Below are 15,172 nucleotides of genomic sequence, written 5' to 3'. Positions count from 1 at the left end.
CTTCCTAATGTGTGCTAGCAAATACATTTCTCATAGACAAATCTGTTACTTGTTATTTCTGCTTTCTTTCTAGAACAACTGATTCTCAAAATGTCATTAAATACCAAAGTTCCTTTTTTCTTCACTTTTACATGATTTTTTAGAAATTGAAGTATACTTGATTTACAATATTATATTAGTTTCAGATATACAACACAGTGATTCCGTATTTTTATAGGCTATACTCTATTTAAAGTTATCATAAAATAATGGCCATATTTCCCTATATTATATATCCTTGTTGCTTATTTATTTTATACACATTTAATTTGTATCTTCTAATCCCTGACCTGTCTTGCCCCTCCCCTGCCTTTGCTCTCCCAACTGATAACCTCTAGCTTGTTCTCTGTATCTGTGAGTCTGTTTTTATTATATTAATTCATTTTATTTTTTAGATTCCACATATGAGTGATAACAGACTCAGCCTTATTTCACTAAACATAATACCCTCTGTTTTTGTCTGCCTTATTTCACAAGTATAATATGCTCTAAGTTCATCCATGTTGTAACAAATGGCAGATCTTCTTTCTTTTATATGCTAACATTCCATTGTGTGTATATGTACACATATATATTTATTTCTCATACCTTTTAAAAAATAATTATTTATTTATTTATTTTAGGCTGTGCTGGGTATTTGTCGCTGCTCGGGCTGCTCTCTAGTTGCAGTGCCCGGGCTTCTCATTGCTATGGCTTCTCTTGTTGCAGAGCACGAGCTCTAGGGTGCATGGGCTTCAGTGGTTGTAACTCGTGGGCTCAGTAGTTGCGGCTCCAGGCTCTAGAGCACTGGCTCAGGAGTTTCAGTGCACAGTCTTAGTTACTCCAAGGCATGCGGAATCTTCCGGGATCAGGGATCAAACCAATGTCTCCTGCACTGGCAGATGGATTCTTTACCACTGAGCCAACCAGGGAAGCCCTCTCATATCTTCTTTATCCATTCATCTATTGATGGATGCTTAGGTTCCTTCTATATCTTGGTGATTGTAAATAGTGCTGCTATGAACATTGGGGCACATGTGTCTTTTCAATTAGAACACATCAAAGTTCTTACTGTTATTTAACCTTTTTACTTGGCTTCTAAAACTTCTTCATGACATTTATGTATTTTAAAATGTGAGATGAATTCAAAGAAATAGGTGTAGAGAACTGATGGAGAAATTCACTTTAACACTTCCTATAACAAGTTACCAAGTGCTAAGAATCTCTGTTGTGGGTAAGCCTTATTAAGCACTATTCTCTGAGGCTACAGCCTTCTGCACTAGTCAGGTTCTGAAAAGGATATGTTTTAAAATAAAAAAAATATTTTTGTCCCAGAAAGACCTGGGAAATCCTCTAAGACAGTTTTATACTGCATTTTAAGATAGAAACTGAAATGCATCTTAAGAAAAAGTTTCTACTTTTTCTCACCAGATAAAATGATACTAAATTTATTCAATGGTAGTCCATCGCCTTCTTTTGGAAGAATTAATAATCGTTAGCTTACTTTGAAAATAAAGCAGTCCTTCTTACAAAGTTTCTGTGAAAAGTATATAATGCATGTGAAAATATTCTGTAAACATTAACACCCTCTGTAAATGTAAGGCCTACTATGACCAGTGTATCACTGTTAATAGTAGTAGAACACACCAAGTGGTAGCAGCAGTAGTAGTGACTAGTACTAGTAGGAGTAGTAGTATGCTGCTGCTACTACTTTAATAATAATAATAATAGTAAAGCTGTTCTTTTGGTTGCTTTTTTATTTTTGGTAAATAACTTTACAACATGCAGAGAACTCTAAAAAGTGAAATTTGTTTTATAAAAAGACATCAAAGAAAGATGGCCATGTAAATATGCCAAGCAACAGTTTAACCTACATTTGAGATAATTTTCTAACACAGAAACATTTAAATCTGCATCATCAGTAAGATTTCTTCTTTTGAACAAGAAAGAGTTCCTTTGCATTTTAATATACCAAAGGATGTGACTTAATGAGCAATAAAGAGTCCTTCTTAAATAATTCAATAGCTAACAATTATATCATACGCTGTCACAGTTAACCTTGTTCAGTTTTGTTTTTTAATGAATGCTTTGAAAGTTGCATAACTTAGAATGTAGATATTGTGGTCATCCAAAATATTACTTACTTAGCAAGTTACCTCAAACTACTTTCTGAATAAACACTTTACAAGAACAAAGAGTTTTCCCCTTCACCTGTCATCATTCCTATGTGGAGAGATTGAATGCCAGGTTTCTTGGATCCCTAAGCCTCAAAAATCTAAATAATAGAGTGTGTCTGCTGATACTAAACAAATCCATTTTTGCTGGAGAAATAACTGCCAGTCTATCTGTTTTAGGTCAATGTTTTTGTAGCCCATATGGGGGCCAGAGAAGATCCTCAACAGTTCTGGGGCTGGTGAGCCAACAGGTGAATTACCCACAATTATGCCCAGTGAGCTCACTGCTTTTCTTGCTGACCCTTAAGTTTGAAGGTATGACTTTCTTTTGGACTCAGGCTTCTAGCCTCTTTGCAATAGAAGCTCTCCAGGACTTAACTCAGAATTAGTTTTAAGGTTTTGTCATTCTTGGTTAAGGTCTTGTTCTGTATGTGAGTACTCATTTGGCACTTTATTCTGATTCTGAAATCAAACTCTTTCAACTGAAACTGGATGTGAAGCCTTCAGCCCATTACTTCTGCAACAGAAGCTGTTTCACTGAAACTGTCAATTAAGCCATCAGCATCAAAGAATTAATGCTTTTGAACTGTGGTGTTGGAGAAGACTCTTGAGAGTCCCTTAGATAGCAAGGAGATCAAACCAGTCAGTCCTAAAGGAAATCAACCCTGAATACTCATTGGAACGATTGACGCTGAAGCTGAAGCTCCAATACTTGGCCACCTGATGTGAAGAGCCAACTCATTGGAAAAGACCCTGATGCTGGGAAAGATTGAAGGCAAAAGAAGAAGGGAGCGGCAGAGGATGAGATGATTAGATAGCATCACTGAATCAATGGACGTGAATTTGAGCGAACTCTTGGAGATACTGGAGGACAGAGGACTCTGGTGTGCTGCAGTCCAGGGGTTTGCAGAGACCTGTACAAGACTTAGTGACTGAATAACTATTCCATTGGAATAGGGGCTCTTCCATGGGAAGTGGCTAAGAAGTCATCAGTCTGGCCCCTCAGGAACCAACCTGTTTCCTTAGAACTGGCTAATATTAGGCCTGAAGGGTGTTTGAGCCATTAAGTTGAGATATTTGAACTATTTAAGCTGTTTGAAATTAGTTGTTTGAGCTGTAAGCTGTTGCAAATTATTCTTTTAGAAATGGAAAGATATCATATGCTCTTGGATTGAAAGAACTAATATTGTTTAAATGGCCGTACTACCCAAAGCAATCCACAGATTTAATGTGATCCTTATCAAACTACCCTTGACATTTCTCACAGAACTAGAACAAATAATCCTAAAATTTCTATCGAACCATAAAAGACCCAGAATAGACAAAAGCAATCCTGAGGAAAAAGAACAAAGCAGGAGGCATAACCCTCCCAGACTTCAGAGAACACTACAAAGCTACAATAATCAAAATAGCATGGTACTGGCATAACAATAGACATAAGGGTCAATGGAACAGAATAGTGAGGCCAGAAATAAACCTACATACCTACAATCAGTTAATCTTCAACAAAGGGGGCAAAGATACACAATGGAGAAAAGACAGTCTCTTTAGCAAGTAATATTGGGAAAGTTGGACAGCCACATGTAAATCAATGAAGTTAGAACACATCCTCACACAAAAAATAAACTCAAAGTGTCTTAAAGACATAACAACCATAAAGCTCCTAGAAGAGGACGTAGACAAAACATTCTATGATATAATTCGTACTGACGTTTTCTGAGGTCAGTCTCCCAAGGCAATAGAAATAAAAACAAAAATAAACAAATGAGGAGTTTTCTGGTGGCCTAAGGGTAGGATTCTGGATTCACTTTCATGGACCAAGTTCAATCCCTGGCATCAAGGAATTGAGATCCCACAAGCCACTCAGTAAGGCCAAGAAAAAGGAAACAAAAAACAAATAGGACCTAACCAAACTTACAAACTTTTGCACAGTTACTGTACAGCACAGGGAACTAGATACAATACACTGTGATAAATTATAATGGAAAAGAATATGAAAAAGAAAGCATGTGTATGTATAACCGAATCACTTTGCTATACAGCAGAAATTAATATATTGTAATCAACTTTACTTCAATAAATACATATATAATTTAAAAAAATTTTTAATTATTCTTTTACTATGGAGAAAAACTTCTGAGAAATGGTACCCCAGTTATCTAAGTGTTTTGAGGATACCCCACCCTAGAGAGGAACTCTGGCTAATTTCATGTTTAAAAACCATTGTTATTTTTTCATGCATATTTCTGACCGACCTGACCAAAAGCAATTTAAAATAATGGGGATTCCCTGGCAGCCCAGTGGTTAGTACTGTTATTGCATGGCCAAATTAGATCTCGGCTCAAGAAACTAAGATCCTGCAAGGTGGGCAGTGAAGCCAAAACATAAAAACTAGAATATCAATGGCCATCATGGGAAAGTTTTGAAATCCAAACTTAATTTTCTTTCTTGTTTTGTTTCATTTTTAATATTTATTTATTTGACTGAGCCAGGTCTTAGTTGCTGCACTCTATATGTTTTAGTTGTGGCATGAAGGATCTTTAGTTGTAGCCTATGGGTTCTAGTTCCTTGACCAGGGATCGAACCCTGGTCCCCACATTGAGACCATAGCGTCTTACCCATTGGATCACCAGGGAAGTCTGAAAACCAAATTACATTACAATAGCTCTAAAATTTCCAGAACTGAGTGGAGTGATTATTTGCATTGTTATTTTGAGATTTCTGAACCTAAAAGTGCCTCTCTGCGAAATAAGATTTCAACATTAACTGAGAGGAATAAACAAATAATTAAGAAAAAAATGGCTCTAAAATCCTCAGGCTCTTCTTCCTCGTCTTCTTTGTCTCAGGCTCCACCTCCAATGCCTTCTTCCCCCTTCCTTTGCTGCCCTCAGTTCCTCCAGACCAATTCTTTCTCTGAACTTCTCTTTTTCTCTGAAATTCTCTCTACTCCCTCTTCCTCTGAACTTATCAGAATTTATCCTTTTAAAATTAAGCCAGATGAGAATCCAGAGGCTAAACCCTTAATTACTTACATTCCCTGGACTAACGCTGAACCATGAGCCATAAAGATTTTCCCAAAGTAACCAAACACTATCACAGATTTGCTGAGGATTTTACTATAGTCATTCAAACTTACCAACCTGGTTTCTCTGACTTGTATCAGCTAGTTCACATGCTTGTCAATGAAGGCCAGGCCACTAGTAGATGAAAACTGAAAGGTTTCTAGGATTACAAACAGGAAACCAGCCCACTATCTCGTTATATTATCAGGCACAGGCAATCGCTAAGGTACTTCATTGAGCAGTTCCTAGGACATTTCCAACGCCTATTGATTGGAAGAGAATTCAGACGTGCACAGAAAAATCTGATACAACTGTTCATGACTATTGTAATTGACTTCAGATTACTTTTAAAGAAAACTCTGGTTTTTCTTCAGATGTTGATTCCACCCAGGGGGCTTTTAACTCTATTAATGGGCTGAACCAGCACCTTTCAAGTAAAAGAGGCCAGAATGAAATGCAAAATTATGTCCACATTAACTAGATTTAGTCAATCTAGAAAACTAACTCTCTTGATCTCTAGATGAGTCACCTCAAGAGAAGACTGCCAAAATTCTTAATCTTCAACTCCAGCAACTGAAGGTCCCTAAACAAAACCAAAACCCTCCTAGTTTCTACTACTATTACAAAGAGCTATGCCACTGGAGAAGATAACTACAGAGTCAAGCACTTCTGGTGCCTTCAGCCCTCTAACCAGCCTTTCCAACATTCTCCCAATTCTCAGTGTTGGGGCTCCAAGGAACTACAGGGGCTCTTCTCAATTCTCCCTCAGAACTGGCTTGGAGAAACATTTCTCCAGGTTGGGGATGAATCTCTTCCAGTCCTAACTGACACTGGAGTCACACTCTCAGTATTCAGCCCCACTACAATAAAGCAGCCCCTGCTTTGAGTTGTAACAGGGAGATCTCTTGAGTCACAAGAGATTCTTGTTTCTGAACTGATTTCCTTCATTTAGGCCCTTTGAAACATACACATCCTTTTCTCCATAGTTCCTCCTCCTGTGTCCATTTATTAGGCTGAAACTTAGAGAAGTATCATGGGCAGAATTTCTTGCTCCCAAAAGGGGGAAATAATTCTAGAATTTGAGTCATCAAAGCAGCCAACCAGATGTATTAAATGATTCTATGGCATCTCCATCTCTCATGGCACTAGAAGTGATTCTGGAAACACTGATCATTTGCCCCTATTGAATTAGGAGCTACCATCCTCCTTATGGACAAAATCTCCAGCTGAAATTGGCAAAATTCACTGCATACCTCCCATCAAGATTCGAATAGAGCCACCAAAATCTCCTCACAGAATTAATTAATACTCTATAAGGAAAGAACCTCTTCAATGCACAGAGCCCATAAGAGAAAATTACAAGACTCAAGGCCTTCTTTTGTGCAAGTCTCTGTAACACTCCCATTTGTTTATTGTCTAGTCACTAAGCTGTGTCAGATTCTTTGCAATTCCATGGACTGTAGCTCACCAGGCTCCTCTGTCCATGGGATTTCTCAGGCAAGAATACTGGAGCGGGTTGCCATTTCCCTCTCCAGGATATCTTCCTGACAAGGGATAGATCCCGTGTCTTCTGCATTGGCAGGTGGATTCTTTACCACTGAGCTACCTAACACTCCCATTTACTGGTGAGAAAACCTAAGGGCTGAGGGTAGAGGTCTGTCTGGGACATGCAAGCAATAAGCGACATTGTTATCTCTTTACACCTGTTGTTCCTAACCTTTTGTTGTTGTTGTTCACTCAGTCACATCCGACTCTTTGCACCCCAATGGACTGCAGCACACCAGGCTTCCCTGTCCTTCACCATCTCCCAGAGCTTGCTCAAACTCATGTCCACTAAGTCAGTGAAGCCATCCAACCATCTTATCCTGTCATCCCCTTCTCCTCCTATCTTCAATCTTTCCCAGCATCAGGGTCTTTTCGAATGAGTCGGCTCTTCCATCAGGTGGCCAAAGTATTGGAACTTCAGGTTCAGTATCAGTCCTACCAATGAATATTCAGGACTGCTTTCCTTTAGGATTTACCAGTTTGATATTGCAGTTCAAGGGACTCTCAAAAGACTCTCAACACCACAGTTCAAAAGCATCAATTCTTTGGTGCTCAGCCTTCTTCATAGTCCAACTCTCACATCCAAACATGACTACTGGTAAAACCATACCTTTGACTAGACGGACCTTTGTTGGCAAAATAATGTCTCTGTTTTTTAATATGCTGTCTAGGTTGGTCATAGCTTTTCTTTCAAGGAGCAAGTGTCTTAATTTCATGGCTTCAGTCACCATCTGCAGTGATTTTGGAGCCCAAGAAAATAAAGTCTGTCACTGTTTCCATTGTTTCCCCATCTATTTGCCATGAAGTGATGGGACCGGTTGCCATGATCTTAGTTTTTTGAAAGTTCAGTTTTAAGCCAGCTTTTTCACTCTCCTCTTTCACCTTCATCAAGAGGCTCTTTAGTTCCTCTTGGCTTTCTGCCATAAGGGTGGTGTCATCTGCATATCTGAGGTTATTGATATTTCTCCTGGCAATCTTGATTCCAGCTTGTGCTTTATCCAGCCTGGCATTTCGCATGATATAGTCTGTATATAAGTTAAATAAGGAAGATGACAATACACAGCCTTGACGTACTCCTTTTCCAATTTGGAACCAGTTACATGTCCAGTTCTAACCATTGCTTCTTGATCTTCATACAAGTTTCTCAGGAGAAAGGTCAGGTGATCTGGTATTCCCATCTCATGAAGAATTTTCCACAGTTTGCTGTGATCCACACAAAGGCTTTAGCATAGTCAATGAAGCAGAAATAGATGTTTTTCTGGAACGCTCTTGCTTTTTTGATGATCCAATAGTTGTTGGCAATTTGATCTCTGGTTGCTGCCTTTTCTAAATCCAGCTTGAACATCTGGAAGTTCTCGATTCACATACTGTTGAACCCTACCTTGAGGGATACTGAGCATTATCTTGCTAGTGTGTGAAATGAGTGCAATTGTGTAGCAGTTTAAACATTCTTTGGTATTGCCTTTCTTTGGGATTGGAATGAAAACTGATCTTTTCCAGTCCTGTGGACACTGCTGAGTTTTCCAAATTTGCTGGCATATTGAGTGCAGCACTTTAACAGCATCATCTTTTAGGATTTGAAATAGCTCAACTGGAATTTCATTGCCTCCACTAGCTTTGTTGTCATGATGCTTCCGAAGGCTCACTTGACTTCACACTCCAGGATGTCTGGTTCTAGGTGAATGATCACATCATCGTGATTATCCAAGTCATTAAGATCTTTTTTGTAAACTTTTGTGTATTCTTGCCACCTCTCCTTAATATATTCTGCTTGTTTGGTCCATACCATTTCTGTCCTTTACTGTGCCCATCTTTGTATGAAATGTTCCCTTGTTATCTAATTTTCTTGAAGAGATCTCTAGTCTTTCCCATTCTGTTGTTTTCCTCTATTTCCTTGCATTGATTGCTGAGGAAGGCTTTCTTATCTCTCCTTGCTATTCTTTGGAACTCTGCATTCAGATGGGTTAACCCATACACATTACTAATACCCATTCCCACCAACTATTACTGATTTCTATAGTGAATTCTTGCAAATTCTTTATCAACGCTGATTGATTAAGCTAGTCAATACCACTTTGTCTTCACCTGGGAAGAAAACCAAGTCGCCTGACACTATGCCTCAGGGGTTTAACTGAGAGTCCTTATTTCTCACAAATCCTGAAGGCCATTCTGGATGATATAATTTCCCTAGAGGTTCCACTTTGTTGTGATATGTTAATGATTTGCTTCTTTGTTCTCCTTCTCAAGCCTCCTCACAGGAAGGCAGAATCCACATGCTAAAGCTTTCAGCCTCAAAGGGACATAAGGTCACCAAGGAAAAACTGCAGTTTGCCCAAACCTAGGTTTGATATTTAAGGCATCAGATACCGGAATAAGGACTACACCTATCCAGGTAGACTTCATGATGTCCTAAGTTTCCCAGACTCCCAAACAAGCACCAATTGTGAGGTTTTTCCTCAGGTTAGCTGGTTATTGCTGAAACTGGATTCTAAATTTCTCTTTTACGGCCAAACTTCTGTATGTTTCACTAAAGCACATCAATCCTGATCCAATTTTATGGCAAGAATCAAACAACATAGCTTTTAAGTCCTTAAAAAAGAGTTTGATTAGCCCACCTGCCCTTTTGGCCTCCCAATGATCAGATTCACCTTTTCCCTTTTGTGTATAAAAAGGAAGGGAATGTCCTTGGGGTACTCACCCCAAAACACAGGGTTAACTCATAAGATATTATAACCAGAAACAGAACCCTGTGGTATGGGAATATCCCTCCTTGCCTTAGCGCCATTACAGCCTTTTGGTTAAGGTCACTGAGAAAATAATTATGGGATCCTCTTTATCTACTTTTATACCCCATACAGTAGAAGTGCTCCTCAATTCTCATCACATTCAACATTTTTCAGTCAACTGATTCACCTCCTTTGAAATCTGTTTGTTAATTGCTCCTCACACGTCTGTTTATTTGTACTAACTTTAACCCTGTTATTCTTCTCCCCTCCACCACTGGCAAAGTCCTTCACCCTCACCATAACTTATTTCTGACAGGTCATCTCCACACTCCCCATGATGATCTGCAGGAAATACCTTTAGGTAGCATTGACATCTCATGGTTCAATGACAGTTCTTACTTAAAAGGCAACAATGGCCAGTTTTCTGTAAATGTTTTATGTATTTTTTAGAAGATTGTGGATTTTCGGTTCATTGACTATGAGAACATATGTCCATTAAATTGTTAATCAGATCAGATCAGATCAGTCTCTCAGTCATGTCCGACTCTTTGCGACCCCATGAATTGCAGCACGCCAGGCCTCCCTGTCCATCACCAACTCCCTGAGTTCACTCAGACTCACGTCCATCAAGTCAGTGATGCCATCCAGCCATCTCATCCTCTGTCATCCCCTTCTCCTCCTGCCCTCAATCCCTCCCAGCATCAGACTCTTTTCCATTGAGTCAACTCTTTGCATGAGGTGGCCAAAGTACTGGAGTTTCAGCTTTAGCATCATTCCTTTCAAAGAAATCCCAGGGCTGATCTCCTTCAGAAGGGACAGGTTGGATCTCCTTGTAGTCCAAGGGACTCTCAAGAGTCTTCTCCAACACCACAGTTCAAAAGCATCAATTCTTCGGCACTCAGCCTTCTTCACAGTCCAACTCTCACATCCATGCATGACCACAGGAAAAACCATAGCCTTGACTAGACGAACCTTTGTTGGCAAAGTAATGTCTCTGCTTTTCAATATGCTATCTAGGTTGGTCATAACTTTCCTTCTAAGGAGTAAGCGTCTTTTAATTTCATGGCTGCAGTCACCATCTGTAGTGATTTTGGAGCCCAGAAAAATAAAGTCTGACACTGTTTCCACTGTTTCCCCATCTATTTCCCATGAAGTGGTGGGACCGGATGCCATGATCTTCGTTTTCTGAATGTTGAGCTTTAAGCCAACTTTTTCACTCTCCACTTTCACTTTCATCAAGAGGCTTTTGAGTTCCTCTTCACTTTCTGCCATAAGGGTGGTGTCATCTACATATCTGAGGTTATTGATATTTCTCCCGGCAATCTTGATTCCAGTTCGTGTTTCTTCCAGTCCAGCATTTCTCATGATGTACTCTGCATATAAGTTAAATAAACAGGGTGACAATATACAGCCTTGACAAACTCCTTTTCCTATTTGGAACCAGTCTGTTGTTCCATGTCCAGTTCTAACTGTTGCTTCCTGACCTGCATACAAATTTCCCAAGAGGCAGATCAGGTGGTCTGGTAGTCCCATCTCTTTCAGAATTTTCCACAGTTAGTGCTTTTCATATCTTCTCTATTTTTCTTAATTTTCTATATTTGCTATATTAAACAGTGTACAGTGAAAAAAGAAAGGTGACAGTGGCGAATGTGCTGGGTATGCAACTGTAACTCCTTTTGATGTTGTTGAGGCAGCATCTTTATCCATGACATTAGCCCAACAGGTTGAATTAAACACTCTTACACAGACTTGCACTTTAGCCAATGGCAAAAATGCCAATACTTACACTGATAGAATATATACTTTTAAAGCACTTTTATGATTTAGGAATGTTGGGAAGCAACTTCTGTATCTCCAGCAAAAATGAAATTTAAAATGACCCCTAGTTTCAGGAATTATCGGATACAATACTTTTACCTGCCACTTTACCTACTATTCAGCTTCTGAAGCATTCTAAACTTGACTTTCTGGAAGCTAAGGGAAATCATCTTGCTGACATTTCCACAAGGAATGGTGCTCTTAAAGGAACCAACAGCAACCAAACCTCTAACTTGGTTCAAAGGGATATTTCCCCAAATGATAACAGAAAAACTGACTACAGAAGCCCAACGATTGGCCTCAACAAAAAGGGAAAACAAGATTTAAAATTCAACAAGCATTGGTTTAATAAGGAGAGAAACCTCTAGTTTTGACCAAATAACAAACTAATCTTACTGAAGACTCTAAAAATTTCCACGGCCAATAATCGTGCATGCACTTAAACCATTAGTCTACTGACAAAATGCTGGCATTTATGTCAGTATTGGTGCAGAAACACCACCAAGGCCACAAGAAGTGCCTATCTCACTTGTTCCACTTGTCTGAAATACAACCCAGGGATTCTTATCCATATTGTTCCTAGACATTTTAAATTGCTTAATGGACCATTTAAGGTCTGACTAATGGATTTCATATAATTTCCTTCATCTCATGGATATGTTTTTGTCATGGTCCATATCATGCTGAACTGGAGGCTTCTCTTGAAACGGGCTATTGCCTCTTCTGTGGCTAAAGTAGTTCTGAAAAAAGTACTCCAACCTGGAGAACTTGTTTTAAACTTCACAATGATTGAGAAACCCATTTTGCTGGTCAAGTACTTCTTTTTTCTTTTCCCTTCGCTGTTCTGTGTGGCATGTGGGCTCTTAGTTCCCCAACCAGGGACGGAACCTGTGCCTCATGTAGTAGCAGCACAGTCTCAACCACTAGACCACCAGGGAAGTCCCACTGGTCAGGTACTTTGACAAGGCTGCACTATTTGGTTCATTTCACAACACTTTTACTGTATTAACCACCCTCCATCCCCTTGTTTAGTCATATACAGTAACAGCACTATTAAGACTCAATTGACAAAATTTGTAGAAACCCTACAAATCCCTTGACCAAACGCACTGCAGTTGATCCTTCTAGATCTCAGATCCATACCTTCTGGAACTAATAAACTTAAAGTCACCAGATGCCCAATGCCTTTGGCTCTTGCCTCTTTTGACCCACAACTTATAAAAGGAGAGATACTCCAATATCACAAAGGCCTAATCGCCTCTACCAAAAATAACCATGCTTTGGTAGAACTATCTTTTCACAGGCACTCTCTGGAGACAAAGACCTTAAACATCACACCTTAAAACCTGGAGATTTTTCTTTTGAAAAAGATACCTCCAGAAGATCTTACCAGAAAAGGCCTTTTCAAGTACTATTGACCAACCTCTGTGCTATGAAATTCAAGGGAACAGACTCTTAGATTCCTGTGACACAGTAAAGAAACAACTAAACTCTTGACTGAAACTGCTTATCATCTGGTGACCTGAAAGCAAAGATTTTTCAGAATTGAAGCAGATGACATCTAATGAGAGAGTTTTCCCAAGATATACAGATCAGGCTTGTTGGAATTTTGTTGCCAAACCTTGGATGATGACATAATACTTCAAATAATCTCCAATATCTATATCTTGATAACATATGGACATAAGGTTAAAATGTGCTTAAGAGTTCTCCCTCAAATATGACCTCAATAGGTCTCCAATCTGTGTACTTTCCCCCCAGTATGAGATACTACACCCAGGAAAGACCCTTCTTGTTACTGACAGTCAAAAAAACCATTGAAACTGGAAAACTTGACTTTTTTTTTGAGGGGCATATTTTCACTTCACTATTGACACATCTGAACCAAAGCAATCACAATACTTGATAAACTGAAGAGAATCACGTACTGTATAGTCTCAGACAAAACGACAGAACAAACAGAACAATTAAAACTACATAAGGCCTCAGGACTTCCCTGGTGGTCCAGTGGCTAAGACTCCACATCCCAAAGCAGGGCGCGTGGGTTCGATCCCTGGCCAGGGAACTAGATCCCATATGTCACAACTAAAGATTCCATAGGCTGCAACTAAGACCCAGTGCAGCCAAATAAATTAATTTAAAAAAAAACTACATAAGGCCTTAAAATATATCATGTACATGCGTGCGTGCTAAGTCACTTCAGTCATGTCTGGTTCTGTGTGACCCTATGGACTGTAGCCCGCCAGGCTCCTCTGTCCATGGGTTTCTCCAAGCAAGAATACTGGAATGGATTGTCATGCCCTCCTCCAAAATAAATCTATAGTGTGTATTATTTCAATATTCATTCATTTACAAATTAGACTGCTACTGCTGCTGCTAAGTCTCTTCAGTCGTGTCCAACTCTGTGCGACCCCATAGACGGCAGCCCACTAGGCTCCTCTGTCCCTGGGATTCTCCAGGCAAGAATACTGGAGTGGGTTGCCATTTCTTTCTCCAATGCATGAAAGTGAAAAGTGAAAATGAAGTCTCTCAGTCGTCCCCGACTCTTAGCGACACCAAGGACTGCAGCCTACCAGGCTCCTCCGTCCATGGGATTTTCCAGACAAGAGTACTGGAGTGGGGTGCCATTGATTTTCTTTTTCTTTCACTGTTCTACTAAAGCAGGATTCATTCAAGGAAAGGCAAGTTGGGTTTTGGGTGAGCTTTATTATTTTACTATAATGGTTAATATAAAAGTTATGAATTAAACATTTTCTTATCTCCTGCATGCAGTAGTAAATTCTTAGATACTAATTCAAAACAACAAGTCTTATTCCTAAAAATAGTTAAAGTGAAAAGGGATCAGTCTGTTTGTGGTCTTGCTGCTGCTGCTACTGCTTAAGTCACTTCAGTCATGTCCGACTCTGTGCAACCCCATAGACAGCAGCCCACCAGGCTCCCCCGTCCCTGGGATTCTCCAGGCAAGAACACTGGAGTGGGTTGCCATTTCCTTCTCCAATGCATGAAAGTGAAAAGTGAAAGTGAAGTCGCTCAGTCGTGTCCGACTCCCAGCAACCCCATGAACTGCAGCCTACCAGGCTCCTCCGTCCATGGGATTTTCCAGGCAAGAGTACTGGAGTTGGGTGCCATTGCCTTCTCCGTTTGTGGTCTTAAAGAACATCTAACGGACTTTCAGGGAAAACTTGACTGTTGATCTGCCATGCTTTCAGAGAAAGATCTTAATCAAAAGGGGGAAGTGTAAAAAATTAGTAACAGAAACCCCAATTAAACAGAGTTGGGAAATCAGCAGGAGGAGCATTCATGGACTGGGACAACAGCAGCGCCCAAGAATAAGAACTCTTTTTCCTGACAACTCAGCCAGGAAAAGTCATGGATTTCTTCATGAAGAAAGAGAAAATCTGAACAGACCTGTAACAAGTAAAGGAACTGAAATACTAATCTAAAATATTCCCATAAATGAAAGCCCTAGCCTGTTTTTGTAGCTTCACCAATGAATTCTATCAAATATTTTGAAAAGACATTCAAAGTAGGGAAGACAATCTGGCCTATCAATGATAAAAGTTCCAAAATACTTTTATCATAAGATTCTGTCTTGAATGTTATTAATATTTTACCAAAACATTTATTATTAACAGCGGGGGTTTGCAAATTTAGCCAGTTTAGAATTCTTAACTGAGCACTTAGTCTGAATAACAGTTTTATATAGCACTAACAAAACAAAAGCCAACTTGAGGTAGCCCTGGGCCTTGTCTTAGGAGACATTTCCTCAAAGACCTGATTTATCCCTCCTCTCCTTAAGGTCATCAGTTACATTAGCACAGCATTTATC

This window comes from Bos grunniens, chromosome 2 (assembly GCF_055505025.1).
Source record: "Bos grunniens cultivar Pamir isolate PY7600 chromosome 2, Bosgru_T2T1.0, whole genome shotgun sequence".
In the NCBI taxonomy this organism is placed as follows: Eukaryota; Metazoa; Chordata; class Mammalia; order Artiodactyla; family Bovidae; genus Bos; species Bos grunniens.
This window is presented reverse-complemented; position numbering follows the sequence as displayed.